The sequence below is a fragment of the Chiloscyllium punctatum genome, chromosome 4 (assembly GCF_047496795.1).
Source record: "Chiloscyllium punctatum isolate Juve2018m chromosome 4, sChiPun1.3, whole genome shotgun sequence".
NCBI lineage: Eukaryota > Metazoa > Chordata > Chondrichthyes > Orectolobiformes > Hemiscylliidae > Chiloscyllium > Chiloscyllium punctatum.
This window is the reverse complement of record NC_092742.1, coordinates 76973768-76987181: the sequence shown is the minus strand read 5'-3', so window position 1 is coordinate 76987181 and position 13414 is coordinate 76973768.

The window sequence follows — 13414 nt, the reverse complement described above, 5'->3', positions numbered from 1 at the left end:
CTGTGTACTTATATCCCAGTTTTTTTACATTATTCATGAGATGTGGGCTTTGCTGGCTAGGTCAGCAGTTATTACCCATCCTTAATTGCCCTTGAGAAGGTAGTGGTGAGCTGCCTTCTTGAATAGTTGCAGTTTTTGGGAGTAGGGAAACCCATAATATTATTAGGAAGGGAGTTCCAGGATTTTAACCAAATAATGATGAAAGAATTGTGCTTCATTTACAAATGAGGATGTTGTGTGACTTAGAAGGGTACTTGAAATTGATGTATCCACATACCCTTGTTCTTCTAGGTGGTAGTAGTCATGGGAGGTTGGAAGGTATTGTCAAAGGATCCTTGATGATTTGTCGGATAAATGGTGCATTCTGCCATCACTGAGCATCAGTGAGGGTAGGAACGAATGTTGAAGGTGGTGGTGAGTGTCCCTTCAGATGGGGGGGGGGGGGGGGTGGGGGGGTGTCATTGTCGAAGCTACTACAGATGGTTGAGCCTAAGACACTATCCCGAAGAAGTCTTGCAGAGATGTCCAGTGTCTGAGATGATTGATCCTCTTCCTTTATGCAACCATCTTCCTTTATGCAACGTATGACTCCAACCAGAGAGTTTTCCCTCAATTCACATTGACTTCAGTTTTGTTATTGCTCCTTGATGGAACACTCTGTCAAATGTGGGCTTACATTTCAAAGGCAGTCGCCTCCATTCCTCTCTTGAGTTCAGCTCTTTCATCCACGTTTGGACCAAAGTTGAAATGAGGGCAGCAGATGAGTGAGCCTGGAGAAACCCAAATATCAGTGAGCAGGATATTGCTGAGAAGGTAGCACTGGCAACAATACTTTTCATGACCTTACTAAGGACTGAAACTAGACTGGTTAGAGGCATTTGCTGGGGATGGATTTCTCCTTCTTACTATGGAAAGGGCATACCTGGACAATTTTCCACATTGCCTGATACATACCAATGTTGTACCCATATTGGAACAGCTTGCTGAGCGCATAGCTAGTTCTGGAGCACAGGTCTTCAGTACTATTGCTAGAACATCATGAGGGCCCTATAGCTTTTACAGTATCCCATATCTGCAGCTGTGTCTTGATAGGACCTGAAGTGAATTGAATTGGCTAAGGCCTGGCAGCAGTGTATTCTAGTTGAAAATGCTTTCAATACTTCAAGCTTGTCTTTGGCATTGATATGCTATAGTCCTCCAACATTGATAAAGGAATATCTATGGAACCTCCTTCTCCAATTAGTTGTTTCATTGCCTACATCCTTTCATGATTGGATATGGTAGGACTGTTTCTGATTATTTGCTTGTGGCATCAAAGAGTATGTTGGCTACACTGATACACAAGTAGTTCTCTGTTGTAATTTCAGCAGATTGGGGCTTTTTTTAAAGACAGCCCTGCTCTTGGCCTGTCTGCACTCCATTGATTGAGTGATCTTCTGGTTTGGTGATAATGGTAAAGTGAACGATATACAAAAAACTCTGCTATTGCTGATGGCCCACACCACCTTGGGGAAACATAGCCTTGAACTGTTAGATCTGATTGAAATCTATTCCATTTGGCATGGTAATCATGCCACAAAGCACAATGGAGAGAATTTTCAATGTGAAGGAGAGATTTCATCTCTGCAAAGACTGTATGGTCACTCCTATCAATACTGACATGGACAGATTCATCAGCAGCTGCTAGGTTGGTGAGGATGAGGTAGGTGCATTTTCCTTCATGTTGTTTACCTCACCTCCTGCCATAGGCCCAATCTAGAAGCTATGTAGTTTAGGAGTCAGCTAACTCAGTTAGCAGTGGTGCTACCAAGCCACTCTGGTGTTAGCAAGTTAAAGGCAGTTGCATCCAGAACATATCCTGTGCCCACGCTGTTTTCAATGCTTTCTTGAAATGGTGATCAACATGGAAGAGAAAAAACAGAAAGCAGTAGGTGCTAATCAGTAGAAGGTTTCCTTTCCCGTATTTGACTTGATACCATGAGACCTCATAGTGTCCAGTCCCTTAGTCAATGCACATGGACTGTCTGATTTTATTCCTTTTGTCAGATGTATTCACAATGGAGCAAAGTACTAGACCATTTCAGAAGGCTTTTATGAGTTAACTAATTGTTATTACTCTAGAGTCACATGCCAGCCAAATAATTTGATGGGCAACTTATCCTGACCTTGACAACAGTGCCCACATTTTATCACGGAATAAAAGGAAATACCCAAAGGCAATGTAATTGGTTAAAAATAGTTTCTATTCCATTAACATAGAGGTAGTCTACAACTGTAGAAAGCTGAAAATTCTTTTGAGGTTTTGTTACTTCCTGCAATTTGTTTATCCTCACGCAATCTCTGCTTGAAAGTCAAGCAAACCACAATGATTTTTTCTCTCAGTGATGAGGATATACCTAAAGCTGTGTCTCAAGGCACCCACATGTGAACTAATTACATAGTCTGAAGAGCTGTCCCCTTCAGATAATTCAAGATTATAGCCAATAAACGTTGTTAAGTTTTTGCTGCAGTGTCATTCCCAAATTTGACCTGCAAAGGAGTGTACAGGTGAAACAGTCTCAAAGAAGAAAGTTTTATACAAGTTGAAGCAAAAGAGATGATCAATTCAGAAAGGGAGAAATTGCCAAAGTGAACTGCACAGACATGCTGTCAACAGACAGGATCTAGTTTCCCATACATTTACCTAATAGGCCTTTCCTGCCAAAATGTCATGATCTTCTCCACATGTATCCATCCATCATGCCAAATAATTTGTTTCCTCCATTAAACATGAATGCACATAAGCATTCAAGAATGTAACCTTATTTCTTTCCAACAGGTTCAATTCTGTTGGTGGAATACCAGCACATTCCAGTTGTCAACCAGGACCACTTCTTTGTTCCTTGCAATGATGGTGCATGTGAAAAAGGAGCAAAAGCAGATCGAACAGCCCTTCCAGCCTTCTCTGGCAACCAACAAATTATAGCTGATCTGTTTATGTTTCAAACTCCACATTGCTAGCCATTCCTGGTAACCTATGTTTCACTTGCCTAATAAGAATCTATCTATATCTTAAAAATGTTTAATGACCCAGCCACCACTGACTTCTGAGTCAGAGAGTTCCAAAGGTGTACAAACGTTGGAGGGTAAAAATTTCTCCTCATCTCTGTCCTAAAAGGGTAAACCTTAATTTTAAAACATTTCCTTCTGAACTTAGTCAAAAGAGGAAACATCCTTTCCTTATCCTTCTTGTCAAGACCATTCTGGATCTTATGTACTTAAATCAAGTCACTCTTCACTCTTCTAAATTTCAGTGGAAAGAAGTTCCATTGGTCCAACCTATCTTCATAAGTCAATCCACTCATTCAGGGTATCAACCTAGTAAACATCCTCTGAACCACCTCCAATGCATTTACATCCTTCGCTAAACAGGGAGAACAAAACTGCACAAAATATTCGAGATGGCATCCCACCAAAGCCCTGTCTAACTGCATTATAACTGGGTTATTCAATTCAATCAATGAAACTATCCCATTAGCTTTCTTGATTACATACTGTATCTGCATCCTAATGTTTTGAGATCCAGTCATTAAAACATCAAAATCTTTCTGCAACTTTGAGTCGTTTTCCAATGAAGTAACATGTTCTTTTTCATTCTTCCTATCCCACCGTCTTGAATATATTTCAGGACAGGACTGCCCTCTGCGGTAAAGAATTTCACCGATTCACAACCCTCTAAGAAATTGAAATTCCACTTCATCTCCATCTTAAATATGCAACCTGTTATTCTGTGATTATACAGAATAGTTTTAGATACTTCCACAACCTTGCAGCGTCTACCCTCTCAAATCCTCTGAGCATCTTGTATGATAAAATACAGTTATCTCTCATTCTTCTGTATTCGAATGAGTACAGACTTAATCTACTCAACTCTCCTCGTAAGACAGTTTCTTCATACCTGGTGTCAGCCTACTGATCCTTGTCTAGACTGTTTTTAAATGCTGGTGCACCTTTCCGGGTCAAAGTCATTCACGGTATTCCAGCTGTGGCATAAATAGTGTCTTGTATAGTTTTAGTTCAATCTCCCTACTTTAATATTCCATTCCCTTTGAAATAAAGGCCAACCTTTCACTTGTCTTCCCTCAAAAATATGTTGCTACCTACCTTAATATTATTTGTGATTTTAGCTAATATGCTTTCATTCCCTTCAGCTAAGTCATCTCAGTCCTGGCACAGATTCCAGCAGGACTCTACTCACTATCTTCTGCCAGTCAGACAAAGATCCAATTATATGTGCTCTCTGCTTACTGTCTGCCCATATTTTATCAAGTGATAGGTTGTCCATGAGCTTTTAATTTCAGCAATAGCCTTGGATCTGGCACCTAATCAAATGCCTTCTGGAAATCAAGTACAGTACATTTACAGGCTTCCCTTTACCATGGAGCATGCTACTCCAAAGAACCCCAAAACATTAGTCACATGATTACACTTTGACAAACCTATTCTGTCACTTCCCAATTACTTATTAGCTTTTCCAAGTTAGCAGCTATGAACTCTATGACAGACGTTAATCTAACTGGTCTTAGTTTTATATTTTTCCCTTACTCTCCTTCTTGAATAGAGGAGTTACATTTGCTACTTTGCAGTCTGACGGAACCTTTTGTGAATTTAAGGAATTTTGGAAAATTAACACCAATACTAGCTCATTAGCCACCTCTTTTGAGATGCTCAGATAAAAACTTGTCAGCCCACTACTCCAACAGTTTGCTGAGCACTGTTTCCCTCATGATAATTATTTCATTAAATTCCCCTCTCTCTTACACCTTCTAAATGATCACTATTACTGGAATGTTTTACATCCTCTGTAGTGAAGACAGCAATAAAATGTTATTCATTTCATCTGCCATTTCATTACTATCTATTAGTAACTCCCCCATTCTCACTCTCTCAAAGACCAAAACTCAATTTACTTCTTTTGCTTTTTAAATACCTGTGAAAACTCTTATTATCTGTTTTTACATTCCTAGCTAACTTTGTCTCATCTCTGATTTCTCATTTCTCGTTAACCTTTTAGTCATTCTCTGCTGTTCTGTACATTCGGACCAATCATCTAACCTACTTATCTTTGTAGTTATATTCTTTTATCCTTAAGTTGGATGCTTTAGCATACAGTCATAGAGATGTACAACATAGAAACAGTCCCTTTGGTCTGACTCGTCCATGCTGACCAGATATCCTAAATTAAATGCCAACATTTGGCCCATATCTCTCCAAAACCTTCCTATTCATTTCCCCATCCAGATGCCTTTTAAATGCTGTAATTCTACCCTCCTCAATCATTTCCTCTAGCAGCTTATTCCACACACACACGACCCTCTGCAAGGAAAAATTCCCCCTTAGGTCCCTTTTAAATATTGCCCTTTCACCTTAAATCTAAGCTCTCTAGTTTTGAATTCCCCTACCCTGGGGAAAAGACCTTTTCTATTTACCCTTTCCATGCTCCTCATGATTTTATAAATCTCTAAGGTCATCCCTTAGCCTCCAATGCTCCAGAGAAAACAGCCCCAGCCTATTCAGCCTCTCCCTATTGCTCAAACCCTTCAGTCTCAGCAACATCCTTGTAATATTTTTCTGAAGCCTTTCAAGTTTAACAACAGCCTTCCTATAGCAGGGTGACAGAAGTGAATGCAGTATTCCAAAAGTGGCCTCACCAAAGTCCTGTACAGCTGCAATATGCCATCCTAATTCCTATACTCAATGCACTGACCAATAAAGGTAAGCATGTTAAACACCGTCTTCACTATTCACTGTGGCTCCACTTTCAAGGAACTATGCACTTGCACCCCTTGTTCTCTCTGTTTGGCAACACTTCCCAGGACCTTACCATTAATGTAGATGTTCTGCCCTGGATTGCCTTATCAAAATGCAACTCCGCACATTTATCTAAATTAAACTCCATCTCCCACTCCTTGGCCCATCGGCCCATTTGATCAAAATCCCATTGTGCTCTGTGATAACCTTCTTCATTGTGAGGTGATGCATTTAGGCAAGACTAATTCTAGAGCGAATTATACAATGAACGGAAGAGCCTTGGAAAAAGTTGATGGGCAGAGAGATCTGGGAGTTCAGGTCCATTGTACCCTGAAGGTTGCTGCACAGGTGGATAGAGTGGTCAAGAAGGCATATAGTATGCTTGCCTTCATTGGATGGGGTATTGAGTATAAGAGCTGGCAAGTCATGTTAACATTGTACAAGACATTGGTTTGTCCGCATTTAGAATTCTGTGTACAGTTCTGGTCACCACATTACCAAAAGGATGTGGACGCTTTGGAGAGGATGCAGAGAAGGTTTACGAGGAAGTTGCCTGGTATGGAAGGTGCTAGCTAAGAAGAGAGGTTGAGTAGGTTCGGTTTATTTTCATTAGAAAAAAGGAGATTGAGGGGGGACCTGATTGAGGTTTACAAAATCATGAAGGGTATAGACAGGGTGGATAGAGACAAGCTTTTCCTAGGATGAAGGATTCAATAATGAAAGGTCATGCTTTCAAGGTGAGAGGTGGAAAGTTTAAGGGGAATACACGCGGCAAGTGCTTCACACAGAGGGTGGTGGGCGCCTGGAACACGTTGCCAGCAGAGGTGGTAAAGGCAGGCACAGTAGATTCATTTAAGATGTGTCTGGACAGATGCATGAGTAGGTGGGGAGCAGAGGGATACAGATGTTTAGAAATTGATTGACAGGTTTAGACAGTACATTTGGATCGTCTCAGGCTTGGAGGGCCGAAGGGCCTGTTCCTGGGCTGTAAAGTTTCTTTGTTCTTTGTTCTATTGTCTGCTCCACCATCAATTTTGGTGTCATCTTCAAATTTACTAACCATTCCTCCTATCTTCACATCCAAATCATTTATATAAATGATGAAAAGCAACGGACTCAGCACCGATCCTTGGGGCACAGCGCTGGTCACAGGCGTCCAGCCTCATATAACCAATAATTTGTACATGTAGCTACAGTTCAATGGTAAATACTTAGAGCTGAAAATCAAACAACAAACTTACAAGCACCCAGTATACTATTAATAGGCTTGAAGTCATTAATGGAGCATTTATACTATAAGGATGCAGGCTGACGTAAGCCTGAGTAAAACAGAAAGCACTGGTTTCTAATGAGTGATGGGTGCCACATTCTCCTTTAAGAATTTCTCAATCACTTTATCCAAAGCGCTCAACATTTCTTCTTGTGTACTTTTTCCCAGATTGTGGTCACTATTAGGGGTTCTGAAGACCATGCCAGTTGATGATTCCTTTCTACACTTATTAGTCATCTCCTCTCATATCAATTGTACACCCTGATAAAAGGTATGTATAATTATTGTACAAGTATCGTCTTTGAGTAGTTAGTGTAAGTAGTAATGGTATCCCTCAACCTTTACTTAACTTCCTAATCTTTTAGCATACCCATTCAATATTCAGCAACCAATCCTTATCATCCAGCAATTATGTCTCCATAATGGACGAATGAGTCACCGGACTCGAAATGTGAACTCTGTTTCTTCCTACAGATGATTCCACAACTACTGAGTTTCTTCAGCAATTTCTGTTTTTGCTCCATAATAGCTATCAGATCATGTTTATTTAGTTCAATGTACATCTTTAATTCATTTGTCTTGTCATAAATGCTTTGTGCATTTAAATACAAAGTCTTTAGTTATGCCTTTTAGTTATCATTATAACATAAACTTCTTTGTTGGTGTATTCTTAGACTTTTTTTCTTTCTCTCCTGCCATTCTCTGGCCCTCATTTCCCTGATTACTATTTTCATCCTATCTGTCTCTACTCTTTGATATACCACACCACTCCATATTTAATTCCTAGCCCCAACTATTTATTGTGAAACCCTAATTTTCTAGTAATGCAGTTCACAAGAACACAGGTCCCAGCATCATTCAGGTGCAGCCCATCCCAATGATATAGCCCTAGTGCCAGTGCTTGGCTCAGTGCTTCTCCTGAGTGAGTCTCGAGCTCTCTTTGTCTGGTGCTCCCACCCCTGTGGAAGAACAAAGTGAATTGAATCAGGGGTGATAGATTCCCCAAAGAACTGAGTTTTGCCAGGTACTGTAGTATTTCTGAATGAGGACCTGCAAGTGATGGTGGCACAGTTGGTTACCCAGACCTATACAATTAGTGCCAATCAATCAGCAGCATTTGAATGCGGTGGGCAGAGAGCTTGGAATATCAGATTGCCCTGGAGATGCCCAGAATTCATGCCAGTTCCTGATGGAGAGCATGCCATCAGTGCAGCTGGCAATCTCTTTGTAAGCAGACCTTCATGCAGTATCACAGCTAACTCATTTACTTTGCCTATTTATTCATAGCAAAGGAGACACACTGCTATAAATTGGATCACAATGATTTCATACCAATTTACCAATCCTCATTTCCTTCTTCCTCTTGAAACTGTGTGATCAATTCCATCTGGACATCCTATCAATCACATTCACTCTCCCAGCTGTTTATTTCAGTTGTGCTTTCCTTTCTATTTTAACTTGACAATTTATTTCGCTTATTGTCTCTTTTTTACACGGAATGTATTGTACATTTTTGTGTGAATTCCCTTGGTTTGGCAATTTTTCATCATTTTCCTTTCCACATCTTGAATTTTTGTTTGCATTCTTTTCTCATTTAACCTCTTTTCACCTTTCTACAACATTACAACAGGACTCCCAGGCTTTCCTAACCTAACACTTAGCACCACCCTCTCATTGCTTCTGTCTTACTTCCATTGCTGACAGCTCTAGTCAAGATGTTTTTCACCAGTCAGTTCAGTGATGTTGTTACATGCCTCTGAAGTAAGTGGGTCTTGAACCCAAGCCTCTTGGTCCAGGGGTAGACACGTTACCAACTGCACCACAAGAGCCCCTTGGCCAGTTCTAGTTAACCTTTCACAAAGATATTGATCCCAGCTGTGACATTAGCTTACTCGAGCATTGTTTTATTTTATTATTCTTTCACGGGATATAGATAGATGTGGGATAGGCATGCCTGTAGCTGGGCCAGCATATGCTGCACATCCCTAATTCCTCTTAACTTGAGTGAGTGGCTGGGTTATTTCAGAGGGCAGTTAGAAGCTAACCATGTTTTTGTGGGGTCTGTAGTCATGTATAAGACAGTATAAGGAGATTATCTTCCCTGAAAGACAGTAATGAACCTGAAGGGTTTTTTTTCACAACATCTACACTAGTTGAGAATAGCTTTTAATTCCAGATTTTACCAAGTGAAATCAAATGATGATATTTTAACCCATGACTCTAGAGTAAATAGCTGGGCCCTCTGGATTTCTAGTCCAGTGATATTATCACTGTGCAACCATGTAGGTGCAGCCTATATGTCTTGGTACATTATCAGATTTGTTGCATCCTCACTTATGTACAGTATTTTGATGACATTGATTGGCTGAGCATGAAGAGATTAATGGAACATTTTCTGCTGCATGATCAGTGGCATAATTCAGAATTTCAGAGTCAAATACAACATAACTCAGAAAATTCCTTTCAGATAGCATATATTTGTTGTTAAAATGAGCAGGATACAAGGAGGTTAAATTTTTAAGTATGATGGACCATTCATTAAAACCAAAATTCCTTTAATCTTTTTTAAAGACATCTATCTAAAGCTTGGATGACCCTTTACTTAGACTTTTCTTTGACAGGGAGGGACAATATAGAGCTATCATGAAGGGGCGATTACTTTTGTGTCCTAAATTTTGAACAAGGGCATAGTAATAATTAATAAAGTACAACAGAAAAACAGATAAGCTACTCATTTTTCTGGGATGACTCAACCCAGTGTTAGCAATCAAAGTTATGTCATTGGAGAAAACTCAGAACTTCTTTTTTAGCACAATGTGCAAAGACTTCTATTTTATGTGAAAAAATAAAACCTAAGGAATTTGAAATAACAGTAGCTCAACTTCAGACCAGGAAGACTCTGGACTATGAATACATTGGCTTAACATTATGTTCCTGGCTTCTCATCAAGTGAGCAAGACAACATTATACACCAGTCTGATGTCCTGGATTTGCTTTTCTTGGATTAGACAGAAAAGAGAAAACCAGCCAAGGTCTATTTTTGATTTCACATATGTAGAAATAATGTGTAAAATGTTATCAGAGAGTTCAAAACAGCAGCAACATAAAACATGCATTCGCATTGGAGACCACCCAGTTACTCTCGTGGAGGACTGCACTACCACTATCCTAAATAGGTCAGACTTCAAACAAATCTAGCAACTCAAAACTGGGCATTGGTGTCACACCTTAGGCCATCAAAACAGCAGAAATGTATTCAATATATAGCCTTGTGACCTGGTATGTCCAACACTATCATTTCCATCAAGCTGAGAGACTCAGGTTCAATGGAGAGTGCATGAGGCATCAATCTGGTGAAGCTATAGCACAGGAGTACTCATGTGACAAACAGTGGAAACAGCATGTCATTGCCAAGTGATCCCGCGCCCAGTAGGTCAGATCCAAGCTCGGCAATCCTGACACAGCCAGTCACAAATGGTTGTGGGCAATTAAACAATATATATTCAAAGGCTTCACAGGAGGCTCCCAAGCACTGAGGATGTCACCTAGACAGGGGACGAAACGTTTGCAAGACAAATTCCCAGCTCGGCGAACAGAACCACAACAAACAATATATATCCATGTCGTCAACAGTGAGGGAGTCTAACAAATAAGTTTTAAAAATGTAGTAGAAGCATTTGCAACAATTTTCACTCAGAAATAATGAGTGGATGATCCATTTCAACCACCTCCAACCAATTCAATTTCCTCCATGTGATGTCAAGAAATAACTAAAAATATTGAATACTGCAAAATCTATAGTCCATGATAACATTCTGGCAATAGTACTGAACACTCGTGCTCCAGACCTCACTGTGCCTTTTTCCAAGCTGTTCCAATACAGCTATAACACTGGTATCTATCCTGTAATGTGAAAATTGCAAATGTATGGCCTGTCCACAAAAACCAGGACAACCCACCCAACCCCATCAGTTTACTCTGATTCATCAGCTAAGATATGGAAGGGGCCAGTCTTATCAAGCAGAACTTGCTCAGTAAAAACCTACTGACTGACTTTCAGTTTGTATTCCATAACACCTACTCAACTCTTGACTTCATTATAATCTTGGTCTAGACATCTACAAAGTAGCTATTTGCTAAGGGTGCAGTGAGAATGACTGCCCCTGACATCAAGGCAGTATTTAAACATGTATTACGTCAAGGAATCCTAACAAAGCTGGAGTCAATGGTAAAGCTCCACTGGTTGAAGTCGTGACTTGAAGTCATGCATTGCACAAAGCAAGATATTTGTGATTGTTGGAGGCCTATCATCTCAGTCCAGGAATATTCCTGTCAGTGCCTCCATGTAGTGCACTAAGCCCAACCATCATCAGCTTTATCAGTAATCTTCCCTCCATTATAAGGTGGAGATGCTCACTAATGATTGCATAATATTCAGTATTACTTGCAATTCCTCAGAGAGTGAACTGTCCAAGTCCATATGCAGCAAGACCTGGAAAATACCCAGATTTCCGCAATAAAGGCAAGGAAAGTTAGCACCATAACAAGTGCAAGTAAATAGTCATCTCAAACAATAGACAATCTAACTGCTGTCTTCTTGAAATTCAATGGCATGACGAACTCTCAGTCTCCCACTAACAGCATCTTGAAAGTTATCATTGGCCAGAAACAGAACTGGAATAGCCATCCAAATATTATGCTACAAAAGCAGGTCAGAGGCTGGAAATTCTAGAGTAAGGAATTCACCATCTGATTTCCGAAAGCCTGTTCACTCTATCTGTAAAGTTCAAGTCAGGAATGTGATAGAATACTTCTCACTTGCCTGGATGAGTCCATTTCCAACAATGTGGGTTAGCACTGAGACCTGTGTTCAATTCCCACCTCAGGCGACTGACTGTATGGAGTTTGCACGTTCTCCCCGAGTCTGCGTGGGTTTCCTCTGGGTGCTCCGGTTTCCTCCCACAGTCCAAAGATGTGCGGGTCAGGTGAATGGCCATGCTAAATTGCCCGTAGTGTTAGGTAAGGGGCAAATGTAGGGGTATGGGTAGGTTGCGCTTCGGCGGGTCGGTGTGGACTTGTTGGACCGAAGGGCCTGTTTCCACACTGTAATCTAATCTAATCTAATCTAATGCTCAAGAAGTTCAACACAAATGAGTACAAAGCAGCTTACCTGATTAGCTGTCTACCACTTCAGCTCTCATTCCATTCACCATCAATGCAATGAGGCAGTAATGTGCACCAAATGCACTGTAGTAACTTGCCATGACTCCATCGACAGCAACTTCCAAATCCCACACCTCTATCATCAAGAAGGACAAGGGCAGCATGTGTCTGGGAACGTTACTAACTGCAAGATCTCTCCATGCCACACACCACCCTGATTTGGAACTATAATGCTGTTCCTTCATTGTCACTGAGTCAATATCCCTCTTAAACATGCTGTTGATGTACCTACACCTCCAGTTCAAGAAGCCAGCTCACCAATTCCTTTCTCTAGAGCAAAAAGGGATGGACAATAAAGGCTGGCTGAATTAGGAACCTCCACATCTCATGAATGAACAGAAAAAAAGAGGCTGTATATTCCATGGTGGACAAATGAGAACTTATACCTTGCACATGCACAATCAAGGTGAACTTCTTGATTTTTTCAGCTATAAGGTGGTATGAATCACATAGACTTGGTAATATAAAAGTAGTGAAGCATTATCATTCTGGCTCTGTGCTTGAAATAGTTGCATTCCAGGGAAATAAAAGAAAGAAGGATTAAAATTTATCAACTCTGCTGATTTACTGCTTCTGATTTTCAATTCTTGATTCTGTTGATGTGCTCTAAATTTTCACAGTTCAAAATTCAAGTGCAAGAGGTCTCTGTTAATCTGGGTTCCATGGCATTGCAATTCAATTGGCCTGCAGTGTAGAAGGGAGCTTATGATTGAATGTCACCATGTGAGGTTTGAAATTGGCTATAGTCTGTTGATGTGTGCCATTGAGCAAATATGTTCAGATTGAAGAGGTGTCACAGAAAGTGGCAGGAGGTAGTTTGTGACCCATCCCTTACTCCCCTAAACTGAGTGACTTGTTCGATGGCTCAGTGGTTAGCACTACTGCCTCACAGGGATCCAGGTTAGATTCCAATCTTGGACAACTGCTTGTGTGGAATTTGCACATTCTCTATTTGTTTGCATGGGATTCCTCCACGTTCTCCAGTTTCCTCCTACAGTCCAAAAATGTGCAGGTTAGGTGGATTCGCCATGCTAAATTGCCGACAGTGTCCAAGAATGTGCAAGTTAGGTGGATTCGCCATGCTAAATTGCCGACAGTGTCCAAGAATGTGCAAGCTAGATGGATCAGCCA